We start from the raw sequence: 14199 nt of genomic DNA on the forward strand, positions 1-14199 counted from the left end.
TACAAAAAACCAATATGTATTTTAATGAAGGACTAAAGCGATAGGCATGTAAGTATTTATATATTTATAGGGATTTTAGGGATTTTAGATAGTTCTTTTAATAAAGCGCTGTGTATCAAGAAGGCATGTAACAAGGGCAAGGTAAATATAACACGGTGTAGGCTAGACACACCGATGTACAATAATGTAACCATAGTAACCTTTATCAACAGATTCAGCGGCAGGGTCCGAGCTCGCTCCTCCCCGCACGAGGGGCGGCGCCCACTACAGCTACGTCCGTGTCACGTGTGCTACGTCATCTGTGACGTTTGGTGCAGGGCGGGACAGCGCTGGACGCCGGAGGGGAGCGGGATCTGAGCGTGCAGCATATCGACTAAGGTAATAACTTGTTTATTGATTGTATGTGTATATATAGTGGTGATTTTATGTAACAATTTGTACCTGATGAAGTCGTAATCGACGAAACGCGTTGTTTGAATAAACGGAGTAAAAGAAAGAGACGGTTGTCCGGAGGGTGGATATCCCTAGGAGCGCGGTGTCCAATTTTCACAGTATACAGCTTTTAACTTCAGCGGCTCTCGAGGTAGAGAGACGGAGGACCTGCAGATCTCTCCCCTGTCTAGCCCGGGGGATTCAAAGGGACCCACCGGAAACTTATTCTACAGGCTCTCCTGGATTAAGGGGTGTTGGTATGGATCTTGGATAAGGTCTGTACCAAACACCGGGTGAGTGTGATTGATTTATATATTTTGTTCACACATTGTTAATACAAAGCCTAATCACTCAGGAGCGCTAACCTGGTTCATTTACTTTGATTTCTTTGACCTTGTGGCATAAATAAGCGTCTCTCAATGGAAGACCAGAAAGTTGCATGTGAAAATGACATTTGCACCACACTCTAAAAAAATGGAGTGAACTGGCCATGTGACCTGACTGCGCTCTACGCAACCTTGATTCAAATACACATGCATCACGGCTCCACTTTTGGCACCCAAAAGAGGCCGAAGACTTTGTCAAAAGATAGCTTGACGGCACTTCAGATGCTGGAGAACCTAGCCCATATGGGGATCAAAAGCTGAAACCTCCGTGTTATTAGAACCACGCTTTAACAAAAGTGAGCAAGCAGACATGACACACAATGCCAGTTTTTGCCTCCTGCATCTAGTTTGACATGCAGCAGCAAGAGCTTGTTGCGCAACGGTTGTGCGTTTCACTCCACATCAGAAGATTGTGCCTAGAAATCACATCCAAATCAAATCAGACTTTTCATGATCCACTACAGATACATGATCGAAAAGAGTGCTGAACAGGGTCAGAGCACTCAAGTTTCATTGACCTTGTGGCGCAACGGTAGCGCGTCTGACTCCAGATCAGAAGGTTGCGTGTTCAAATCACGTCAGGGTCATCTGACATTTTACTCATCAACTACAAAAAATTGTTCAAAAACACTGTGGAATTGGGTTACGGAAAAAAAACAAACTTCTTTGACCTTGTGGCATAAATAAGCGTCTCTCAATGGAAGACCAGAAATTCGCATGTGAAAATGACATTTGCACCACACTCTAAAAAAATGGAGTGAACTGGCCATGTGACATGACTGCGCTCTACGCAACCTTGATTCAAATACACATGCATCACGGCTCCACTTTTGGCACCTAAAAGAGGCCGAAGACTTTGTCAAAAGATAGCTTGACGGCACTTCAGATGCTGGAGAACCTAGCCCATATGGGGATCAAAAGCTGAAACCTCCGTGTTATTAGAACCACGGTTTAACAAAAGTGAGCAAGCAGACATGACAGACAATGCCAGTTTTTGCCTCCTGCATCTAGTTTGACATGCAGCAGCAAGAGCTTGTTGCGCAACGGTTGTGCGTTTCACTCCACATCAGAAGATTGTGCCTAGAAATCACATCCAAATCAAATCAGACTTTTCATGATCCAGTACAGATACATGATCGAAAAGAGTGCTGAACAGGTTCAGAGCACTCAAGTTTCATTGACCTTGTGGCGCAACGGTAGCGCGTCTGACTCCACATCAGAAGGTTGCGTGTTCAAATCACGTCAGGGTCATCTGACATTTTACTCATCAACTGCAAAAAATTGTTCAAAAACACTGTGGAATTGGGTTACGGCAAAAAAAACAAACTTCTTTGACCTTGTGGCATAAATAAGCGTCTCTCAATGGAAGACCAGAAAGTTGCATGTGAAAATGACATTTGCACCACACTCTAAAAAAATGGAGTGAACTGGCCATGTGACCTGACTGCGCTCTACGCAACCTTGATTCAAATACACATGCATCACGGCTCCACTTTTGGCACCCAAAAGAGGCCGAAGACTTTGTCAAAAGATAGCTTGACGGCACTTCAGATGCTGGAGAACCTAGCCCATATGGGGATCAAAAGCTGAAACCTCCGTGTTATTAGAACCACGCTTTAACAAAAGTGAGCAAGCAGACATGACACACAATGCCAGTTTTTGCCTCCTGCATCTAGTTTGACATGCAGCAGCAAGAGCTTGTTGCGCAACGGTTGTGCGTTTCACTCCACATCAGAAGATTGTGCCTACGGTAGCGCGTCTGACTCCAGATCAGAAGGTTGCGTGTTCAAATCACGTCAGGGTCATCTGACATTTTACTGATCAACTACAAAAAATTGTTCAAAAACACTGTGGAATTGAGTTACTGCAAAAAAACAAACTTCTTTGACCTTGTGGCATAAATAAGCGTCTCTCAATGGAAGACCAGAAAGTTGCATGTGAAAATGACATTTGCACCACACTCTAAAAAAATGGAGTGAACTGGCCATGTGACATGACTGCGCTCTATGCAACCTTGATTCAAATACACATGCATCACGGCTCCACTTTTGGTACCCAAAATAGGCTGAAGACTTTGTCAAAAGATAGCTTGACGGCACTTCAGATGCTGGAGAACCTAGCCCATATGGGGATCAAAAGCTGAAACCTCCGTGTTATTAGAACCACGGTTTAACAAAAGTGAGCAAGCAGACATGACAGACAATGCCAGTTTTTGCCTCCTGCATCTAGTTTGACATGCAGCAGCAAGAGCTTGTTGCGCAACGGTTGTGCGTTTCACTCCACATCAGAAGATTGTGCCTAGAAATCACATCCAAATCAAATCAGACTTTTCATGATCCAGTAGAGATACATGATCGAAAAGAGTGCTGAACAGGGTCAGAGCACTCAAGTTTCATTGACCTTGTGGCGCAACGGTAGCGCGTCTGACTCCAGATCAGAAGGTTGCGTGTTCAAATCACGTCAGGGTCATCTGACATCTTACTCATCAACTACAAAAAATTGTTCAAAAACACTGTGGAATTGGGTTACGGCAAAAAAACAAACTTCTTTGACCTTGTGGCATAAATAAGCGTCTCTCAATGGAAGACCAGAAAGTTGCATGTGAAAATGACATTTGCACCACACTCTAAAAAAATGGAGTGAACTGGCCAAGTGACATGACTGCGCTCTACGCAACCTTGATTCAAATACACATGCATCACGGCTCCACTTTTGGCACCTAAAAGAGGCCGAAGACTTTGTCAAAAGATAGCTTGACGGCACTTCAGATGCTGGAGAACCTAGCCCATATGGGGATCAAAAGCTGAAACCTCCGTGTTATTAGAACCACGGTTTAACAAAAGTGAGCAAGCAGACATGACACACAATGCCAGTTTTGCCTCCTGCATCTAGTTTGACATGCAGCAGCAAGAGCTTGTTGCGCAACGGTTGTGCGTTTCACTCCACATTAGAAGATTGTGCCTAGAAATCACATCCAAATCAAATCAGACTTTTCATGAACCAGTACAGATACATGATCGAAAAGAGTGCTGAACAGTGTCAGCGCACTCAAGTTTCATTGACCTTGTGGCGCAACGGTAGCGCGTCTGACTCCAGATCAGAAGGTTGCGTGTTCAAATCACGTCAGGGTCATCTGACATTTTACTCATAAACTACAAAAAATTGTTCAAAAACACTGTGGAATTGGGTTACGGCAAAAAAACAAACTTCTTTGAGCTTGTGGCATAAATAAGCGTCTCTCCATGGAAGACCAGAAAGTTGCATGTGAAAATGACATTTGCACCACACTCTAAAAAAATGGAGTGAACTGGCCATGTGACATGACTGCGCTCTACGCAACCTTGATTCAAATACACATGCATCACGGCTCCAGTTTTGGCACCTAAAAGAGGCCGAAGACTTTGTCAAAAGATAGCTTGACGGCACTTCAGATGCTGGAGAACCTAGCCCATATGGGGATCAAAAGCTGAAACCTCCGTGTTATTAGAACCACGGTTTAACAAACGTGAGCAAGCAGACATGACAGACAATGCCAGTTTTTGCCTCCTGCATCTAGTTTGACATGCAGCAGCAAGAGCTTGTTGTGCAACGGTTGTGCGTTTCACTCCACATCAGAAGATTGTGCCTAGAAATCACATCCAAATCAAATCAGACTTTTCATGATCCAGTACAGATACGTGATTGAAAAGAGTGCTGAACAGGGTCAGAGCACTCAAGTTTCCTTGACCTTGTGGCGCAACGGTAGCGCGTCTGACTCCAGATCAGAAGGTTGCGTGTTCAAATCACGTCAGGGTCATCTGACATTTTACTCATCAACTACAAAAAATTGTTCAAAAACACTGTGGAATTGGGTTACGGCAAAAAAACAAACTTCTTTGACCTTGTGGCATAAATAAGCGTCTCTCAATGGAAGACCAGAAAGTTGCATGTGAAAATGACATTTGCACCACACTCTAAAAAAATGGAGTGAACTGGCCATGTGACCTGACTGCGCTCTACGCAACCTTGATTCAAATACACATGCATCACGGCTCCACTTTTGGCACCCAAAAGAGGTCGAAGACTTTGTCAAAAGATAGCTTGACAGCACTTCAGATGCTGGAGAACCTAGCCCATATGGGGATCAAAAGCTGAAACCTCCGTGTTATTAGAACCACGGTTTAACAAAAGTGAGCAAGCAGACATGACACACAATGCCAGTTTTTGCCTCCTGCATCTAGTTTGACATGCAGCAGCAAGAGCTTGTTGCGCAACGGTTGTGCGTTTCACTCCACATCAGAAGATTGTGCCTAGAAATCACATCCAAATCAAATCAGACTTTTCATGATCCAGTACAGATACATGATCGAAAAGAGTGCTGAACAGGGTCAGAGCACTCAAGTTTCATTGACCTTGTGGCGCAACGGTAGCGCGTCTGACTCCACATCAGAAGGTTGCGTGTTCAAATCACGTCAGGGTCATCTGACATTTTACTCATCAACTGCAAAAAATTGTTCAAAAACACTGTGGAATTGGGTTACGGCAAAAAAAACAAACTTCTTTGACCTTGTGGCATAAATAAGCGTCTCTCAATGGAAGACCAGAAAGTTGCATGTGAAAATGACATTTGCACCACACTCTAAAAAAATGGAGTGAACTGGCCATGTGACCTGACTGCGCTCTACGCAACCTTGATTCAAATACACATGCATCACGGCTCCACTTTTGGCACCCAAAAGAGGCCGAAGACTTTGTCAAAAGATAGCTTGACGGCACTTCAGATGCTGGAGAACCTAGCCCATATGGGGATCAAAAGCTGAAACCTCCGTGTTATTAGAACCACGCTTTAACAAAAGTGAGCAAGCAGACATGACACACAATGCCAGTTTTTGCCTCCTGCATCTAGTTTGACATGCAGCAGCAAGAGCTTGTTGCGCAACGGTTGTGCGTTTCACTCCACATCAGAAGATTGTGCCTAGAAATCACATCCAAATCAAATCAGACTTTTCATGATCCAGTACAGATACATGATCGAAAAGAGTGCTGACCAGGGTCAGAGCACTCAAGTTTCATTGACCTTGTGGCGCAACGGTAGCGCGTCTGACTCCAGATCAGAAGGTTGCGTGTTCAAATCACGTCAGGGTCATCTGACATTTTACTCATCAACTACAAAAAATTGTTCAAAAACACTGTGGAATTGGGTTACGGAAAAAAAACAAACTTCTTTGACCTTGTGGCATAAATAAGCGTCTCTCAATGGAAGACCAGAAATTCGCATGTGAAAATGACATTTGCACCACACTCTAAAAAAATGGAGTGAACTGGCCATGTGACATGACTGCGCTCTACGCAACCTTGATTCAAATACACATGCATCACGGCTCCACTTTTGGCACCTAAAAGAGGCCGAAGACTTTGTCAAAAGATAGCTTGACGGCACTTCAGATGCTGGAGAACCTAGCCCATATGGGGATCAAAAGCTGAAACCTCCGTGTTATTAGAACCACGGTTTAACAAAAGTGAGCAAGCAGACATGACAGACAATGCCAGTTTTTGCCTCCTGCATCTAGTTTGACATGCAGCAGCAAGAGCTTGTTGCGCAACGGTTGTGCGTTTCACTCCACATCAGAAGATTGTGCCTAGAAATCACATCCAAATCAAATCAGACTTTTCATGATCCAGTACAGATACATGATCGAAAAGAGTGCTGAACAGGGTCAGAGCACTCAAGTTTCATTGACCTTGTGGCGCAACGGTAGCGCGTCTGACTCCACATCAGAAGGTTGCGTGTTCAAATCATGTCAGGGTCATCTGACATTTTACTCATCAACTGCAAAAAATTGTTCAAAAACACTGTGGAATTGGGTTACGGCAAAAAAAACAAACTTCTTTGACCTTGTGGCATAAATAAGCGTCTCTCAATGGAAGACCAGAAAGTTGCATGTGAAAATGACATTTGCACCACACTCTAAAAAAATGGAGTGAACTGGCCATGTGACCTGACTGCGCTCTACGCAACCTTGATTCAAATACACATGCATCACGGCTCCACTTTTGGCACCCAAAAGAGGCCGAAGACTTTGTCAAAAGATAGCTTGACGGCACTTCAGATGCTGGAGAACCTAGCCCATATGGGGATCAAAAGCTGAAACCTCCGTGTTATTAGAACCACGCTTTAACAAAAGTGAGCAAGCAGACATGACACACAATGCCAGTTTTTGCCTCCTGCATCTAGTTTGACATGCAGCAGCAAGAGCTTGTTGCGCAACGGTTGTGCGTTTCACTCCACATCAGAAGATTGTGCCTGCGGTAGCGCGTCTGACTCCAGATCAGAAGGTTGCGTGTTCAAATCACGTCAGGGTCATCTGACATTTTACTCATCAACTACAAAAAATTGTTCAAAAACACTGTGGAATTGAGTTACTGCAAAAAAACAAACTTCTTTGACCTTGTGGCATAAATAAGCGTCTCTCAATGGAAGACCAGAAAGTTGCATGTGAAAATGACATTTGCACCACACTCTAAAAAAATGGAGTGAACTGGCCATGTGACATGACTGCGCTCTATGCAACCTTGATTCAAATACACATGCATCACGGCTCCACTTTTGGTACCCAAAATAGGCTGAAGACTTTGTCAAAAGATAGCTTGACGGCACTTCAGATGCTGGAGAACCTAGCCCATATGGGGATCAAAAGCTGAAACCTCCGTGTTATTAGAACCACGGTTTAACAAAAGTGAGCAAGCAGACATGACAGACAATGCCAGTTTTTGCCTCCTGCATCTAGTTTGACATGCAGCAGCAAGAGCTTGTTGCGCAACGGTTGTGCGTTTCACTCCACATCAGAAGATTGTGCCTAGAAATCACATCCAAATCAAATCAGACTTTTCATGATCCAGTAGAGATACATGATCGAAAAGAGTGCTGAACAGGGTCAGAGCACTCAAGTTTCATTGACCTTGTGGCGCAACGGTAGCGCGTCTGACTCCAGATCAGAAGGTTGCGTGTTCAAATCACGTCAGGGTCATCTGACATTTTACTCATCAACTACAAAAAATTGTTCAAAAACACTGTGGAATTGAGTTACGGCAAAAAAACAAACTTCTTTGACCTTGTGGCATAAATAAGCGTCTCTCAATGGAAGACCAGAAAGTTGCATGTGAAAATGACATTTGCACCACACTCTAAAAAAATGGAGTGAACTGGCCATGTGACATGACTGCGCTCTACGCAACCTTGATTCAAATACACATGCATCACGGCTCCACTTTTGGTACCCAAAAGAGGCCGAAGACTTTGTCAAAAGATAGCTTGACGGCACTTCAGATGCTGGAGAACCTAGCCCATATGGGGATCAAAAGCTGAAACCTCCGTGTTATTAGAACCACGGTTTAACAAAAGTGAGCAAGCAGACATGACACACAATGCCAGTTTTTGCCTCCTGCATCTAGTTTGACATGCAGCAGCAAGAGCTTGTTGCGCAACGGTTGTGCGTTTCACTCCACATCAGAAGATTGTGCCTAGAAATCACATCCAAATCAAATCAGACTTTTCATGATCCAGTACAGATACATGATCGAAAAGAGTGCTGAACAGGGTCAGAGCACTCAAGTTTCATTGACCTTGTGGCGCAACGGTAGCGCGTCTGACTCCACATCAGAAGGTTGCGTGTTCAAATCACGTCAGGGTCATCTGACATTTTACTCATCAACTACAAAAAATTGTTCAAAAACACTGTGGAATTGGGTTACGGCAAAAAAACAAACTTCTTTGACCTTGTGGCATAAATAAGCGTCTCTCAATGGAAGACCAGAAATTCGCATGTGAAAATGACATTTGCACCACACTCTAAAAAAATGGAGTGAACTGGCCATGTGACATGACTGCGCTCTACGCAACCTTGATTCAAATACACATGCATCACGGCTCCACTTTTGGTACCCAAAAGAGGCTGAAGACTTTGTCAAAAGATAGCTTGACGGCACTTCAGATGCTGGAGAACCTAGCCCATATGGGGATCAAAAGCTGAAACCTCCGTGTTATTAGAACCACGGTTTAACAAAAGTGAGCAAGCAGACATGACACACAATGCCAGTTTTTGCCTCCTGCATCTAGTTTGACATGCAGCAGCAAGAGCTTGTTGCGCAACGGTTGTGCGTTTCACTCCACATCAGAAGATTGTGCCTAGAAATCACATCCAAATCAAATCAGACTTTTCACGATCCAGTACAGATACATGATCGAAAAGAGTGCTGAACAGGGTCAGAGCACTCAAGTTTCATTGACCTTGTGGCGCAACGGTAGCGCGTCTGACTCCACATCAGAAGGTTGCGTGTTCAAATCACGTCAGGGTCATCTGACATTTTACTCATCAACTACAAAAAATTGTTCAAAAACACTGTGGAATTGAGTTACGGCAAAAAAACAAACTTCTTTGACCTTGTGGCATAAATAAGCGTCTCTCAATGGAAGACCAGAAAGTTGCATGTGAAAATGACATTTGCACCACACTCTAAAAAAATGGAGTGAACTGGCCATGTGACATGACTGCGCTCTACGCAACCTTGATTCAAATACACATGCATCACGGCTCCACTTTTGGTACCCAAAAGAGGCTGAAGACTTTGTCAAAAGATAGCTTGACGGCACTTCAGATGCTGGAGAACCTAGCCCATATGGGGATCAAAAGCTGAAACCTCCGTGTTATTAGAACCACGGTTTAACAAAAGTGAGCAAGCAGACATGACAGACAATGCCAGTTTTTGCCTCCTGCATCTAGTTTGACATGCAGCAGCAAGAGCTTGTTGCGCAACGGTTGTGCGTTTCACTCCACATCAGAAGATTGTGCCTAGAAATCACATCCAAATCAAATCAGACTTTTCATGATCCAGTACAGATACATGATCGAAAAGAGTGCTGAACAGGGTCAGAGCACTCAAGTTTCATTGACCTTGTGGCGCAACGGTAGCGCGTCTGACTCCACATCAGAAGGTTGCGTGTTCAAATCACGTCAGGGTCATCTGACATTTTACTCATCAACTGCAAAAAATTGTTCAAAAACACTGTGGAATTGGGTTACGGCAAAAAAAACAAACTTCTTTGACCTTGTGGCATAAATAAGCGTCTCTCAATGGAAGACCAGAAAGTTGCATGTGAAAATGACATTTGCACCACACTCTAAAAAAATGGAGTGAACTGGCCATGTGACCTGACTGCGCTCTACGCAACCTTGATTCAAATACACATGCATCACGGCTCCACTTTTGGCACCCAAAAGAGGCCGAAGACTTTGTCAAAAGATAGCTTGACGGCACTTCAGATGCTGGAGAACCTAGCCCATATGGGGATCAAAAGCTGAAACCTCCGTGTTATTAGAACCACGCTTTAACAAAAGTGAGCAAGCAGACATGACACACAATGCCAGTTTTTGCCTCCTGCATCTAGTTTGACATGCAGCAGCAAGAGCTTGTTGCGCAGCGGTTGTGCGTTTCACTCCACATCAGAAGATTGTGCCTAGAAATCACATCCAAATCAAATCAGACTTTTCATGATCCAGTACAGATACATGATCGAAAAGAGTGCTGAACAGGGTCAGAGCACTCAAGTTTCATTGACCTTGTGGCGCAACGGTAGCGCGTCTGACTCCACATCAGAAGGTTGCGTGTTCAAATCACGTCAGGGTCATCTGACATTTTACTCATCAACTACAAAAAATTGTTCAAAAACACTGTGGAATTGGGTTACGGCAAAAAAACAAACTTCTTTGACCTTGTGGCATAAATAAGCGTCTCTCAATGGAAGACCAGAAAGTTGCATGTGAAAATGACATTTGCACCACACTCTAAAAAAATGGAGTGAACTGGCCATGTGACATGACTGCGCTCTACGCAACCTTGATTCAAATACACATGCATCACGGCTCCAGTTTTGGCACCTAAAAGAGGCCGAAGACTTTGTCAAAAGATAGCTTGACGGCACTTCAGATGCTGGAGAACCTAGCCCATATGGGGATCAAAAGCTGAAACCTCCGTGTTATTAGAACCACGGTTTAACAAAAGTGAGCAAGCAGACATGACAGACAATGCCAGTTTTTGCCTCCTGCATCTAGTTTGACATGCAGCAGCAAGAGCTTGTTGCGCAACGGTTGTGCGTTTCACTCCACATCAGAAGATTGTGCCTAGAAATCACATCCAAATCAAATCAGACTTTTCATGATCCAGTACAGATACATGATCGAAAAGAGTGCTGAACAGGGTCAGAGCACTCAAGTTTCATTGACCTTGTGGCGCAACGGTAGCGCGTCTGACTCCACATCAGAAGGTTGCGTGTTCAAATCACGTCAGGGTCATCTGACATTTTACTCATCAACTACAAAAAATTGTTCAAAAACACTGTGGAATTGAGTTACGGCAAAAAAACAAGCTTCTTTGACCTTGTGGCATAAATAAGCGTCTCTCAATGGAAGACCAGAAAGTTGCATGTGAAAATGACATTTGCACCACACTCTAAAAAAATGGAGTGAACTGGCCATGTGACATGACTGCGCTCTACGCAACCTTGATTCAAATACACATGCATCACGGCTCCACTTTTGGTACCCAAAAGAGGCTGAAGACTTTGTCAAAAGATAGCTTGACGGCACTTCAGATGCTGGAGAACCTAGCCCATATGGGGATCAAAAGCTGAAACCTCCGTGTTATTAGAACCACGGTTTAACAAAAGTGAGCAAGCAGACATGACAGACAATGCCAGTTTTTGCCTCCTGCATCTAGTTTGACATGCAGCAGCAAGAGCTTGTTGCGCAACGGTTGTGCGTTTCACTCCACATCAGAAGATTGTGCCTAGAAATCACATCCAAATCAAATCAGACTTTTCATGATCCAGTACAGATACATGATCGAAAAGAGTGCTGAACAGGGTCAGAGCACTCAAGTTTCATTGACCTTGTGGCGCAACGGTAGCGCGTCTGACTCCACATCAGAAGGTTGCGTGTTCAAATCACGTCAGGGTCATCTGAAATTTTACTCATCAACTACAAAAAATTGTTCAAAAACACTGTGGAATTGGGTCACGGCAAAAAACCAAACTTCTTTGACCTTGTGGCATAAATAAGCGTCTCTCAATGGAAGACCAGAAAGTTGCATGTGAAAATGACATTTGCACCACACTCTAAAAAAATGGAGTGAACTGGCCATGTGACCTGACTGCGCTCTACGCAACCTTGATTCAAATACACATGCATCACGGCTCCACTTTTGGCACCCAAAAGAGGCCGAAGACTTTGTCAAAAGATAGCTTGACGGCACTTCAGATGCTGGAGAACCTAGCCCATATGGGGATCAAAAGCTGAAACCTCCGTGTTATTAGAACCACGCTTTAACAAAAGTGAGCAAGCAGACATGACACACAATGCCAGTTTTTGCCTCCTGCATCTAGTTTGACATGCAGCAGCAAGAGCTTGTTGCGCAACGGTTGTGCGTTTCACTCCACATCAGAAGATTGTGCCTACGGTAGCGCGTCTGACTCCAGATCAGAAGGTTGCGTGTTCAAATCACGTCAGGGTCATCTGACATTTTACTCATCAACTACAAAAAATTGTTCAAAAACACTGTGGAATTGAGTTACTGCAAAAAAACAAACTTCTTTGACCTTGTGGCATAAATAAGCGTCTCTCAATGGAAGACCAGAAAGTTGCATGTGAAAATGACATTTGCACCACACTCTAAAAAAATGGAGTGAACTGGCCATGTGACATGACTGCGCTCTATGCAACCTTGATTCAAATACACATGCATCACGGCTCCACTTTTGGTACCCAAAATAGGCTGAAGACTTTGTCAAAAGATAGCTTGACGGCACTTCAGATGCTGGAGAACCTAGCCCATATGGGGATCAAAAGCTGAAACCTCCGTGTTATTAGAACCACGGTTTAACAAAAGTGAGCAAGCAGACATGACAGACAATGCCAGTTTTTGCCTCCTGCATCTAGTTTGACATGCAGCAGCAAGAGCTTGTTGCGCAACGGTTGTGCGTTTCACTCCACATCAGAAGATTGTGCCTAGAAATCACATCCAAATCAAATCAGACTTTTCATGATCCAGTAGAGATACATGATCGAAAAGAGTGCTGAACAGGGTCAGAGCACTCAAGTTTCATTGACCTTGTGGCGCAACGGTAGCGCGTCTGACTCCAGATCAGAAGGTTGCGTGTTCAAATCACGTCAGGGTCATCTGACATTTTACTCATCAACTACAAAAAATTGTTCAAAAACACTGTGGAATTGAGTTACGGCAAAAAAACAAACTTCTTTGACCTTGTGGCATAAATAAGCGTCTCTCAATGGAAGACCAGAAAGTTGCATGTGAAAATGACATTTGCACCACACTCTAAAAAAATGGAGTGAACTGGCCATGTGACATGACTGCGCTCTACGCAACCTTGATTCAAATACACATGCATCACGGCTCCACTTTTGGTACCCAAAAGAGGCCGAAGACTTTGTCAAAAGATAGCTTGACGGCACTTCAGATGCTGGAGAACCTAGCCCATATGGGGATCAAAAGCTGAAACCTCCGTGTTATTAGAACCACGGTTTAACAAAAGTGAGCAAGCAGACATGACACACAATGCCAGTTTTTGCCTCCTGCATCTAGTTTGACATGCAGCAGCAAGAGCTTGTTGCGCAACGGTTGTGCGTTTCACTCCACATCAGAAGATTGTGCCTAGAAATCACATCCAAATCAAATCAGACTTTTCATGATCCAGTACAGATACATGATCGAAAAGAGTGCTGAACAGGGTCAGAGCACTCAAGTTTCATTGACCTTGTGGCGCAACGGTAGCGCGTCTGACTCCACATCAGAAGGTTGCGTGTTCAAATCACGTCAGGGTCATCTGACATTTTACTCATCAACTACAAAAAATTGTTCAAAAACACTGTGGAATTGGGTTACGGCAAAAAAACAAACTTCTTTGACCTTGTGGCATAAATAAGCGTCTCTCAATGGAAGACCAGAAATTCGCATGTGAAAATGACATTTGCACCACACTCTAAAAAAATGGAGTGAACTGGCCATGTGACATGACTGCGCTCTACGCAACCTTGATTCAAATACACATGCATCACGGCTCCACTTTTGGTACCCAAAAGAGGCTGAAGACTTTGTCAAAAGATAGCTTGACGGCACTTCAGATGCTGGAGAACCTAGCCCATATGGGGATCAAAAGCTGAAACCTCCGTGTTATTAGAACCACGGTTTAACAAAAGTGAGCAAGCAGACATGACACACAATGCCAGTTTTTGCCTCCTGCATCTAGTTTGACATGCAGCAGCAAGAGCTTGTTGCGCAACGGTTGTGCGTTTCACTCCACATCAGAAGATTGTGCCTAGAAATCACATCC

The 14199-nt window shown here is 43.9% G+C and overlaps 7 non-coding genes across 7 annotated transcripts; all 7 read left to right on the plus strand.

Moving 5' to 3' along the window:
* The first annotated feature begins 1333 nt into the window (after positions 1 to 1333).
* TRNAW-CCA (transfer RNA tryptophan (anticodon CCA)) lies at positions 1334 to 1405 on the plus strand. Its single transcript has one exon. It is a non-coding gene; the product is annotated as a tRNA-Trp (tRNA).
* Positions 1406 to 3215: 1810 nt separating this feature from the next.
* Positions 3216 to 3287, plus strand: TRNAW-CCA (transfer RNA tryptophan (anticodon CCA)). The gene has a single exon. It is a non-coding gene; the product is annotated as a tRNA-Trp (tRNA).
* A 591-nt stretch (positions 3288 to 3878) lies between these two features.
* Positions 3879 to 3950, plus strand: TRNAW-CCA (transfer RNA tryptophan (anticodon CCA)). Its single transcript has one exon. It is a non-coding gene; the product is annotated as a tRNA-Trp (tRNA).
* Positions 3951 to 4542: 592 nt separating this feature from the next.
* TRNAW-CCA (transfer RNA tryptophan (anticodon CCA)) lies at positions 4543 to 4614 on the plus strand. The gene has a single exon. It is a non-coding gene; the product is annotated as a tRNA-Trp (tRNA).
* Positions 4615 to 5871: 1257 nt separating this feature from the next.
* On the plus strand, positions 5872 to 5943 carry TRNAW-CCA (transfer RNA tryptophan (anticodon CCA)). Its single transcript has one exon. It is a non-coding gene; the product is annotated as a tRNA-Trp (tRNA).
* A 1810-nt stretch (positions 5944 to 7753) lies between these two features.
* TRNAW-CCA (transfer RNA tryptophan (anticodon CCA)) lies at positions 7754 to 7825 on the plus strand. The gene has a single exon. It is a non-coding gene; the product is annotated as a tRNA-Trp (tRNA).
* A 5130-nt stretch (positions 7826 to 12955) lies between these two features.
* Positions 12956 to 13027, plus strand: TRNAW-CCA (transfer RNA tryptophan (anticodon CCA)). The gene has a single exon. It is a non-coding gene; the product is annotated as a tRNA-Trp (tRNA).
* The last annotated feature ends 1172 nt before the right edge of the window (positions 13028 to 14199 follow it).

Source organism: Eleutherodactylus coqui, chromosome 2 (assembly GCF_035609145.1).
Source record: "Eleutherodactylus coqui strain aEleCoq1 chromosome 2, aEleCoq1.hap1, whole genome shotgun sequence".
Classification (NCBI taxonomy): domain Eukaryota; kingdom Metazoa; phylum Chordata; class Amphibia; order Anura; family Eleutherodactylidae; genus Eleutherodactylus; species Eleutherodactylus coqui.